The sequence below is a fragment of the Mus caroli genome, unplaced genomic scaffold (assembly GCF_978045245.1).
Source record: "Mus caroli unplaced genomic scaffold, Mus_caroli_1 scaffold_1, whole genome shotgun sequence".
In the NCBI taxonomy this organism is placed as follows: Eukaryota; Metazoa; Chordata; class Mammalia; order Rodentia; family Muridae; genus Mus; species Mus caroli.
This window is the reverse complement of record NW_028227256.1, coordinates 32,547,535-32,560,158: the sequence shown is the minus strand read 5'-3', so window position 1 is coordinate 32,560,158 and position 12,624 is coordinate 32,547,535. Positions and strand designations below refer to the sequence as shown.

The 12,624-nt window shown below is 42.1% G+C and overlaps 1 long non-coding RNA gene across 1 annotated transcript; it reads left to right on the top strand.

Annotated features, from left to right (window-relative positions):
* The first annotated feature begins 8,707 nt into the window (after window positions 1-8,707).
* Window positions 8,708-12,288, top strand: LOC147006025 (uncharacterized). Its single transcript, XR_015046847.1, has 3 exons — window positions 8,708-8,777; window positions 11,983-12,081; window positions 12,165-12,288. It is a non-coding gene; the product is annotated as an uncharacterized LOC147006025 (long non-coding RNA).
* Window positions 12,289-12,624: the final 336 nt, after the last annotated feature.

Here is a 12,624-nt window from a genome sequence, read left to right as displayed (position 1 = left end):
TCTTTCCTTCCTTCCTTCCTCTTTTCTTTCCTTTTCTTTTTTTTTTTCTGCAAAAGGAGTTAGCAAGCACACCAGAGCTTAACTGCTGGGCCATCTTTCCAGCTCTTTAAGTAATAGTTTTGACTCAAGCAATGAGGTTGAATTCATTGATAAAAAGCTAAGGTAAAGGTAAAACAACGAGCTAATTAGACCATCAAACATAGCTGAAAATTGCCAAACAAAACACTGTATAACTAAAAGTCTTCCTGACCAAGTTGATTTAACATCAGAAAACATTAATGGCTGTTGGATGAGCTCAGCAGCAAAAGTCCAAGGTCAAGACGCATGAAGCAGTTGCATAGGGGCTTTTTCTTCACTGTAGAACAAGATGCCACTTTGCACTTTGCCCTAGTAGCCATGACAACTAGAACAAAATGAATTCAGTGGAGAAGTCTCTGGTAATTGTGCAGGAGCTATTGATGATCCCTAAAGGAGGGCCAGAAGACTCTTTTCTGGGATTCCAGCTGTTACTTCCATCTCAAATGGCAAATGATATTGGGAGATACTAGAGTATATTAGAAGAAAGAGATTAATTGAAAGTAGGACTCCGTGATTCCGCTGAGATGGGTCTAAAGTCTCTTCTGAAAGTAGATGCCTCATCATGGTCTATAAGAAAGCCCAGGAAACTCATTGGTCTCATCAAGTTGGACTTGGATGAAATTGCATTATGTTGCACTATAGGTGCCTACCAGAGCCACTGAACATTTGCTGTGTGTATCTAGAAAAAGCTAATGCAACACAGTGTCTGAGTTCAGTTTCCAGATATCAGCAGTGAAACATAAAGTAACTAAACTGACATTACTGACTATGAAAAGAATAAATCAACACAGTCAACCCAGTATCTGGAAAAGAAGCATTTGGTGATAATGAATGAATGGTGAAATATAGGATATTTAGGTGTACGGGGTGATAGCCAGTGAGGTGCATGCTACACAAATTTATGGATCTGAGTTCAGATCCCAGAACCCACATGAAATGCTGGGCACAGCAGTATGCACCTGTAATCCTAGCAATGGAGAAGCAACAGTCATGTCTTCAGTCAGGAGCTTTAATGCTGTTTATGAGTCTCTAGTACTTATTATACACTGCAAAAAGAAGTTTCTTTTTATGACTGTCTGAGGCTGAGACCAACAGTGATCTGTGGGCACTGGAATACATGTTTACAAGTCCATTTGACAGGCACATCATACCAATTTAATAGAATGACAGCACTGGCTTTCCTACTGGGGCAAATGATCTCCCTAGCCACAGATTTTTCTTTTGATTTACAGTATGGGACATAAAGTCCCTCTGTATATCAGGTCTTAAATGGAGTTCTAAAGCCGTTGTTTGTATCCATGATAGCCATGCCACTGTTGCCCCACAGTTCATTCACCCTTGCTTTTGTTTTATGAAGAGTGATTAACCATTTCTAATGTTCACTTGGATATCCAAAGGGCCCAGCCCAGTTAACAACTAAAACTACTTTTAAAGATGAAGAGCCCATTTTGATTTTAGATTTATTAAAAACTTGTTCTAGTCAAGGGGACATCATATGTTGTCATAAAGTTAGACATCTAGATCAATGGAACCATTTAGTCCAGACACAGACCCATTTGTACAATTAAAGCTGATTTTTTTTTCTGACAAAGTGAAAATTCAATGAGTACAGAAAAGATAGTATTTCCAATAAATACCGCTGCAACAATTCAATATATATTTGTATAAGATCATTTTGATTTATCCTGTGCAACTGAAATGCAAAACTTAAACTATAAGTCTTTTTATTTCCCCAAAGACCCAGGGGAAGCCTTTGCAACCTTATATTGGAGATAATTGATTACCCTGTAGTAACCAACCTGGAAGCAATGCAGACGTTTGTACTCCCTTTGCTATCAGATTATTGAAACTATTTCCTTAGGAACTCCATGCTGGTAGAAAGAGTGGCTGAAGCCTGGGTCAGCAGATGGGGAGCTTGTCCCCCAGAAAGAGCTTTATAACTTGCCAGCAGAGACAATGATCAGTGTTGGGCAGGACATGCCTTGACCAGGACACTTATCTATGCATCCCTTGAGCTCTCCACCTAAACCTATATCTCATGACAGGTCTCTGAAGATGGACTTCCAGGTTACTGGGCCTCTTTGTCCCCATTTCCAATGTGACCACATTGACTAACCTCCTTTCACTGCTTGTCACTATTAATCTGTCTCTTTAATTGGCTTATCGGGACTGGACTGTTGAGCCTGGTATATTAGGGCTGCCAGGGCCCAGGTTCTGGTCTTCAAGGCCTTTGAGACAAAGTGACACTAAAGAAATTGCTTAATGAAAACCAACCAACTGATAATGAAATCTCATTCAACTGAAAAGTGTATCCTCTTGAGGAGACTCAGCATGACATGAAGAAAGGGGCTGGGAGGAAATATTTGCTTACACCCGATGAGAACCTTGCACACAGATTTATAAAGAGCACCCCAAGCTCAACAACAAGAAAACAATCAGCCCAGATAAAATTCTGAAAGACTAGAACATTAATTTTCCCAAATAAATGGTGCAAACAGGAACACAGCCCTCACCTGTGAAGGACTGTTTCCTAATTAAATCATTCGAAGTGAGAAGTCCCACTTTTAATTTGGATCTTTTGAGGTGGGAACATCCACCTTTAATCTGGGCCACACCTTCTGCTCGCAGCCTCTATATAAAGGACATAGAAGAAAGAAACTTTCTCTCTTTGACTGTGCTTGCCCTCACCTTGCTGGCAAGTCCATTTCTTCATGGATATTAGCACCTACTTCCTCAGGATTCTGGCATATATTGAAGACAACTTGAGACATTTAGTCTCGTGGACTGAACAACTACTGGATTCTTGGACCTTCTGTTGGTAGGCAGCCATTATTAGACTAGTTGGGCTATAGCCTGTAAACCTTTCTAATAAATCCAATATATGAAATAAATATATAATATAAATACATACTTTCTGTTTTCCTAGAAATCCCTCACTAATATACTTGCTATGTGGGTGAACTCTGGGCTTGGTTGAGAGACTGTATGTACAGACAAGTTTTAGGCTAGCTTGACACAGGGTAGAGTTATCTGAGAAAAGGGAACTGTGATTCAGAAAATGCCCCTAATGAACTGAACTGTAGGCAAGTCTATGGTGAATTTTATTAATTAATAACTGATGTGGGAGGCTCTGGTCCATTGTGGGTGGTGCCACACCTGGGCATGCAGTCCTGGGAGATATATGGGATATAGACATAGACAGAGACAGACACAGACACAGACACAGAGAGACATAGATACAGAGAGACATAGACATAGACATAGACATAGACATAGACATAGACATAGACATAGACATAGACATAGACATAGACATAGACATAGACAAGCTGAAGAAGCGTTGAGGAGGAAGCCAGGAAGCAGTGTTCCTCTAAAGACTCTGCTTCAGTTCCTTCCTCCAAGCTCCTCCTGCCCTGACTTCATTGGTTATGGACGACAAGCTATAAACTGAAATAAATCTTATTTTTTTCCCCACAAGTTGCTTCTGGTTATGGTATTTTATTACAGTAATAAAACCCTAAGACCCCAGTACCTCAAAAAAAAAAGTGGAAGAGTGTTCAAGGATAATGCTCTGCATTAACCTTAGATCTCCACATGTGTGCATTGTCACGTGTGCCCACACAAGCATACATACAAATATGTATATGTACACACACAGACACACAGGCGCGCGCGCGCGCGCACACACACACACACACTCACACACACACACACACACACACGGCGCAAACACTAAAAAACAGAACAAAGAAAGAAGGCACGGAGAGGAAAGTCTTTTCATTATTCTTCACTGTGTCCATAACTTGAGTACTGGAATGCACACTGAGCTCATTCTGACTATGCACTTGGCATTTTGTGGTTCATTCTTATCTCCACATAAATAAGAGAGAGCCCTTCATTCTTGGGTCCTACAGACAGGGCTGGATGTTGCCCTGCACTGGCACGCCTCATCCATTACTTTCTACAGCAGCTTTGATTCTTGCAATTTAGGGGCTAGACCAATGTTGCACCTGCCCAAGGGGACAAGTATAGGTGCATTTCCTACAATCAGATACTAATTTCTCAAAGTTATAAACTCTTTTTTCATATCTGTCTTCCCTTGCCTCATCTCAGGTGTGTCCAGGCTGTGGAGAACACTCTGTGACATGCACAGTCCCCTGGTGACCTAACAGTCACAAGAGGAAGTCTGAGAAAACATGACAAGTTTTGGGAGAGAGGAGGATGTTGAAACCTTGTCTCACACACACTAGGCAAATGCTTAAAACTGAGTGATACTGCAGCCCAGCAGCATGCTAATGTAAACACTGTGCACCTTACCCATTGTGGGGGTTTCAATATGCTTAGACCATGGGAAGTGGCACTATCAGGAGGTGTAGCCTTGTTGGAGTAGGTGTGGTCTACTCGAACTGCCTGCCCTTGGATCAAAAATGTAGAACTCTCAGCTCCTTCTCCAGTACCACGTCTGCCTGGATGCTGCTTTTCTTCTTACCATGATGATAATGGACTGAACCTCCCAAACTATAAGCCAGCCTCAATTAAATGTTGTCTTTTAAAAGAGTCGCTTAAGTCATGGTGTCTTTTTACAGTAATAAAATCTCAATTAAGACACATGTAGTGTTAAGGTGTTGCAGGACCACCTCTTGCTCGCCAGATGGAAGGGGCAGGGTACTCCTCTTTGTATACACCTGGACTCATTGCTATTCTGGTAAGAAGAGAGCAGTGACAGAGACATGATAATATCCTTAGGGCCAGAGATGCTATGGCAACCGAGCAGCTCTGGGCCATGAACATTGCTCTCCAGGGAGGTTTGGGTATCATTCAGGCATGATCCTAGCTTGTAGAGCCATGTTTTCCAGCTGTAGGTGATGAAGGTGATTAACTCCGAATGACCTCTAGTCACTCATAACACGAAAGTTGCTGCCAGTGGACATAGTTATAAAATGCTAGTACCTGAGTCCCACCTCAGAGATTGCGCTTATGGATTGTGAGAGAGCAGGCATCTGGATTTCTAAAGTTCCTGGCAGTTCACTGGGAAGAGATTGAAAGACCTGTCCCTTAGACTGCAGAGTCGTGGATCGGGCAGGCCCTTCCTCCTGGGAGCCTGAACTGGGCTCCCTTAGTCTCATTGGTGCACGGAATTGTCTGCTCTTTATTCTTTAAAGGAAAATGCCGATCATCTTTCAGGCCTGCTTTCTCAAGAACTCGTCTTCTGGCCACCTTAGCCTGTTTGCTTTCTTCGTTGTGGAAGTGGTTGGTGTTAACGTCAAAGTCACTCACGGGGCCTGCTGTAAGCCTCTTAACTAAAAGGCAGCGAGCAGAAAGCACAGCACCCGGGAGCTCATGAACTATCCAGAAGTAGTGTTGGAATTAACACTGACATGCACGAAAACTTCACTAACATGACTAGAATATAATGTTTTTGTGCTGGTTTTTTCCTTTATTACATTATACATATTATATTAGCATATACTAATTGTAGATAACAATGAGCATTATAATATTGTTATACATATATATAGTGCATTGTGATCATAGGCACTCCCTACGATTCTCTTAACCCTTCTCACCCTCACTGCCCCCTCCCATTCTCCTCACTGACCCCTCCCAATCTGCCTGGCCCCTCCCACTGGCCCTCCCACTCTCACTGACCTCTCCTACTCTAGTGGTCCCTCCTGCTCTCCCTGACCCTTCCCATGTTCACTGACTCCTACTCTTAATGATCTTCTTTCTCTGCTCAGTTAGTTCACTTCTGCTTTCATCGCCTTTTCTTTTGATAAGCCATGAGTTTCATTAGGGCTATTACAATCACATGCACTCTTTCTTTATAGTACTAGTCTCCATGTGATTCCTTTTCTTGGATTTTCACTATTGTGTATTTGTATTTAACTATTTAATTATTCTTATTTATTTATTATTTATTTATTTTAATTATTCTTACTTATTCTTATTTAGTTATTCTTAACGACCTCAGTGATCTGTGATTGTTTTGCTTTGCTTTGGAGGCGGGACCTTCTTGTATCACTGTGTAGCCAAGGATGATCTTGAATTTCTGATCTTCCTGCCTGCCCCTCCTCGTGATGGTCATAGGTGTGCAGATTACAACGTGTCCTATCACACCACGTTTATCAGCTGCTGGGGATCACATTAAGGGCTTCGTGCCTGCTAGGCAAGCACCCCACCAGCTGCGCACCCTTCCCTGGCTCATTTAACAATATCTCGATCAATATGGAAAGCAGCGTGCATTTCAGGTTTTATAATAAATAATAGAGGCAACTATTGTTGTGGAGTATCCGCCAGAGACTACTGAGACATGGATTTAAGCCAAAAGCAAGTCTTTATCTGCCAACTGGCAACTACACCGGGTGTTTGGGGCCCCGGTTTAGCTCTGAGCCTTTCTCAGGGTGAGCTTTTAAAGCATGAAACCACATCCTGGGTTGACACACCTCAGTTAGCAAGAACAGTAAGCCAGAAGCAGAACTACAGAAGCCAAAAAGCAAGGTTAGTGCATTTACAGACTTTCCCAGAGCTATGGACTTTGATGGATTAGGTCTTTGTTCTCATTTTGGCAGGTGGTGCTGTCTAAGTGCTGAGTTTTATGGCTTGAATGGTACTTCTGTCGTGGAGTCAGTTGTGCTAAGGTCTGGGAGCCTGTTACAGTGTCACTTCCATTTCATCAGTAAGAATGGTGAGGAAAAGCTAAATGGGGAATAGAAGCAAAAAGAAATAAATAGATAAAGAAGCAAAATCAGTGGAAATCACACAGGTTTGCAGAGCAGATCTGAGATTTAGACCCAGCTATGTTTGGTCCTGACGCTTTCATATCTGCATATTTGGCTTCTAAATTTTAACTACGATTGATGACTCATTGCTGGTTTTAATGACTCCCTTTTAATGAACAAGAACTGTGTACTTGGCTCAATCACTTGTCTCTCAAAAGTCAGTGCAGTGAAGCAAAAACCTGTCCCAGATTCCCCAAGACAGGCACCTACTGCCTGCTGCATCATAGTAGGATCAGCTGTGGCCCTAGCACCTGTTCAGTTGTATCTTGTGTCTGCCTGTAGCTTTCCCCATCATCAGAGTCCTTGAAAGAAAGGATCCAGGCTACAAGATGTCAGGGATCTCAAGACCATCTCCTTTTACTCCTCATGGAACTGTGGCTTCCAGCCTCTTCTCCTTCTAACTTACCCGATCTTTGTCTCCTTCTAGCTCTTCTTTCTGAATGGTTTCTTTGACATATATGCATGCATGTATGTATAGTAGTTTCAAGAAGACCATATATGTATGTCTCTTTGAAACTATGTATGTACTATGTATGTATGTATGTATGTATGTATGTATGTATGTATAGTAGTTTCATGTTTGAAAAGCTAACCACTCAGTGGACAGATCATAAGATGGGTGACCATGCTCTGAGGGGGTGGGAAAGCATGACTGTGCCTTCCAGTTCAGCAATCATTTCACACTACCCTCCACTTTCTAAGTCCGTCTAGCATTCCAGGTGGAGGCCATAACTGTAGTGCATGGAAGGGGAGAAATGTTGCAGATGGAGAGGAGCTCCACAGGAACGTCACAGCTCAGAATGTGAACCTTGCAATGTAATTTTAGAGGGTGGTGGTGGGGGATGAATATGTTTTTGGAGCAGTGACCATCACTGTGGTTCATACCGCGTTTTATCAGAATTCCCAGTATGGAGTCATGCAGAAGCACTTACTACAGTAAAGGGAAGTGTCATGTGTGAGTGTGACATGTTTTCCAGGGGCTCACAGGTTTGAACCCTTGGTCCCTAGGCTGGTGACACTGTTTGGGAAGGTTATGGGACCTTTAGAGGAAGAGCTCTCAATGAGGAAGCATCTCACTGCAAGCAGGCTTTGAGTTTTCTGCGCTCTTCCTGCTCTGAGACCGTCCAGGCTGTGTGGCAAGCTGGCCTCATGCTTCTGTCCCCGCACCTTCCCTACAATGTATCCTTATAGAGCAGTAAGCCAAGTTAGACCCCCTCTCCCTTCAGCCATCTCCCCCAGGATATTTTATTGTAGCTACAGAGACATATTTAATAGAGGAATAGTGGTTCTGAGTGGACTTGAGAGGACAGAGGTATGGGAGGGGAGCCTTCACCATTATCACCACATGACTACCAGCACCATCTAATGATGTCATAATAACCCACTATTGCATTATAGACAAGAAAAAAGACTGGAAGGGAACCGGACATCTTTATTACCCAACAGCATTGCTGTTAGGTTGGAATTGATTGAAGTTAAATGAAAAAACAAAAACAAAAACAAAAAACCCAAATTTTTAGAAGCAGATCGCCCTTTACTAGAACAATGAGCATAGCGCTCAGTACATAGGGGTGGAGACTGTGTGCCAAGGTGCAGGGTGACAGACATTTTTATGTGCCAACTTGTTCTTTGTAGTCTCGGGGCTGAGACATGTCTATAGATGTTTTTACCATATGTTGCCCTTCCTGTCAAGTGTCTCTGGCTCCTAAGTGCCTACAGATATTTTAGTTACTGTGTTGACTTTCTTGTCAGGCAGATGTTCTCATCAATATATGGAGTCAGAAGTTTCTAAGTTCATTTGAGGTTCCGTATTAAGTCATGGATTCTTCATCGCAGACCCTGACAGCGTCAAACGGAAGTGAGAGATGTATTCATCTGGCAGCTTTTCGCTGAGTCGGGGCAAAGCTGGAACGTTTTAAGGTCTGTCCTTTAGGGTAAAGGGGACAAAAGTCAGTTCACTTCACGTAGCAGCGAGAGTGTTTTAATTTGATTAGTTGTGGTGGATCGTGTGGCTGCTGTCATGTGCTCCTGAAGAAACCTTGGAAAATAGTTCACTAGGCAGAGGTTATGGGGAGTAAGATAAGATCAAAATTTAGGGGATCCAGCGGGAGTATCCATTATCTTAATGTGGACCTGGTGGTGACAGTGATTTCATACAGAAGGATCATCTGTAGAAAGTTTAAAAGACAGGGCAAAAATGTAAGTATGAGGATAATAAGGAAAGAAGGAGTGGCTAAAGAGGAGCCAGAGTGGGAGGATCCCGCAATACCTCTCCTGGGCATGTATCCAGAAGATGTCCCAACCGGTAAGAAGGACACATGCTCCACTATGTTCATAGCAGCCTTATTTATAATAGCCAGAAGCTGGAAAGAACCCAGATGCCCCTCAACAGAGGAATGGATAAAAAAAATGTGGTACATTTACACAATGGAGTACTACTCAGCTATTAAAAAGAATGAATTTATGAAATTCCTAGGCAAATGGTTGGACCTGGAGGGCATCATCCTGAGTGAGGTAACACAATCACAAAAGAACTCAAATGATATGTACTCACTAATAAGTGGATATTAGCCCAGAAACTTAGTATACCCGAGATATAAGAGACAATTTGTAAAACACATGAAACTGAAGAAGAATGAAGACCAAAGTGTGGACACTTTGCCCCTTCTTAGAATTGGAAACAATCACCCATGGAAGGAGTTACAGAGACAAAGTTTGGAGCTGAGACAAAAGGATGGACCATCTAGAGACTGCCATATCCAGGGATCCATCCCATAATTAGCCTCCAAACGATGACACCATTGCATACACTAGCAAGCGTTTGCTGAAAGGACCCTGATATAGCTGTCTCTTGTGAGACTAGGCCAGGGCCTAGCAAACACAGAAGTGGATGCTCACAGTCAGCTATTGGATAGATCACAGGGCCCCCAATGGAGGAGCTAGAGAAAGTATCCAAGGAGCTAAAGAGATCTGCAACCCTGTAGGTGCAACAACATTATGAACTAACCAGTACCCCGGAGCTCTTGACTCTAGCTGCATATGTATCAAAAGATGGCCTAGTCGGCCATCAATGGAAAGAGAGGCCCATTGGACTTGCAAACTTTATATGCCCCAATATAGGGGAATGCCAGGGCCAAAAGAATGGGAATGGGTGGGTAGGGAAGTGGGGGGCGCTATGGGGGACTTTTGGGATAGCATTGGAAATGTAATTGAGGAAAATATGTAATAAAAATATATAAAAAAAAAAAAAAAAGGAAAGAAGGAGTGGCTAAAGAGGAGCCACAGTGGGAGGAGTCAGGATGGGAGAGGCCAGGGTAGGAGGAGCCAGAGTGGGAGGAGTCAGGATGGGAGGGGCCAGAGTAGGAGGAGTCAGAGTGGGAGGGACCCAAAAACCTATACAAAAATTATACTTGTTGATTTTTTTGTGAGTTGGGGGTGGGAGCTGGCTCTTAAGTCTTTGGACCCCATCTGAAAACAACTTGGATTTATGGGTGCATAAGCTGCATTGTTTCTGGAGAAGGGCACAAGTCCTACTGTTAGCATGAATCAGGAAATCTAGTTCTTATTAATTTGGGAGTACCACAGCCACCAAAGGTCCTGATGAATGTTAAGCAGATCTGAAAATTCCTTACGGTGTTCTAAGCATTGCTAGGACAGAGGAGTTGACGGATTCAAAGAAGCCCTCAGTGCAGCTGCTTTAGTTCTGAGTCTGGAAAAAGTGACCCGAGTCGCAAGAAGAGGGATGAACTGGACGGCTCTTTTCAGGGGTCACCCGAGGGATTTGGAGGCTCAAACTGATCTAACGGCTTTGTGCTTGGCAGAAAGGCAGATGTAGAAGGGGCAGCATCTAGACTGCCTCATAGAAGGGTCAATCTAAGGGGCCGTGATAAAACTTAACAGATGGAAAAGACCCAGAACATAAGCTGGCCATAGGATGACATTATGCACCTTTGGAGGGTGTTATGGTGTGAGATAGCATTTATAATATATAAAATGGGAGACCGTTGGGACTATTGTAATTCTTGCTGAGAGTGTAATTAAGAAAACAGTTGAGGCAGTTTTCACCTTATTAGAGGAAGATAACAGGCAGGAAAAATGATTTGAGGAACTCTTGGCAGGCTGTGTCATAGATGTTAGCAAGACTTATGATCTCTTTCACGGTTGTTCATTACAAGATGTAAGGGCATCGGCTTAGTGGAAGCGCTTTAGACCTTTCTCATTGGTCAGCATAAATTCAGACTTGGCCATTGGGTATTTTTTTGTTAAATTTTTGTGGGAAATGTTAAGACACAAAGTTAATGAAAAAAATCAATATCATGATTAACAATTTTTTTTTTTAGTAAAGTGAAGTTATTGTACAACTGGCTGGACAGTATGCCAGAGTCCTGTAGAAAGATAAGGTAACTATAACCAGCTGTTTGTTACACGAGACTCTTGCATGAGGAACAACCACCTGGAAGCTTTTTAAAAGACAGTTCAAGTCAGCATCTAATTGGCAATTTAAAAGAGAAATAGAATACTATTGGGCCTTTTATTTGTAGGATTGTCTAGCAATATCTCAAGGACAGCAATTTGGTGTCCTGAATAATTTTCCAAACCTGTGAACTTGATGACATAGTATCTGGCAGCCTCCTTCAGTCAGGGAACATGGATGCTTAGGATGCAGAAGGGTCCATTTCAAATATGAGAAGTGCTCTTTCTGAAAGAGAGTCTCAAAGTTGTTAAGTATTTGGCATCAATATTTAAGAAGATGGGGTTGTTGTTCTCATCTGTAGATAGACACAGCAGTCCTGTTATAAGCCAAGGTCTTGTCCTATATTTGAGCGCTCTCTCTCTCTCTCTCTCTCTCTCTCTCTCTCTCTCTTTCTCTCTCTCTCTCTCTCTCTCTCTCTCACACACACACACACACACACACACACACACACACACACACACACAGCAGGAGGCGAGTCAGTGAGAAATATTTATCCAAATAGCATCTCATAAGGTTAAGTTTCATATCTGAGGATTACAGTCTTTTGAACTGGTAAGAAACATACACATCATTTTAATCCTGGTTATATTTTCCTGCTGGGTATTTAAGAACATGTAGATAGCCAAAATTAATCTTTGCTTTTCTGTCAAGGCCAGTCAAAGATGTGGTCATCAGGAGAGGTCTTGTGTGTGGGAGTAATCTCTACTTCCTCTGTCTTTCTTGTTTACCAGACATTCCATCTATGTGAAGGTAAGTCAAAGACCTTGCTTGACCATTATTTACTTGGAACCGTGGAAGAAACTTTTCCTTGGTGTTGATCCTTTTCTTTGTAGACTGAACACTGCTTAGAAATCATCAGATGGGGTCTCCACGTCCTCTCAGAGCAAGACAGCAGATGAGTCTCCACAGTTACAGAATATTTTAAAGGGTGTTCCACCATTCCCTGGAACACAGTTGACTTTGGAGGGTAAGGGAGGAATATTCTCCTCTTTAATCCCTCGGACTATGTTAATATAAGTTTCCAAATATGGATATCGGACATGCAGAAGGTTCACTATACCAGTCTGGTACTTTTAGCTACTGTATAATATATTAAAAGCCAGATATTTCAAAATAAACTTTGATTAGACATGCAATTTGGCCAGTTTTTAAGGTTGTTGATCTTTGACCCTAGAAAACTTTAATATGGTATACTTTAATATAGTATTACTAAGTCTTATCCTTTATATGCCTTAAATAAATAACTCAGATCTTCATAACTTGCATACACTTTCTGGTCTTTTCAATTTTTTA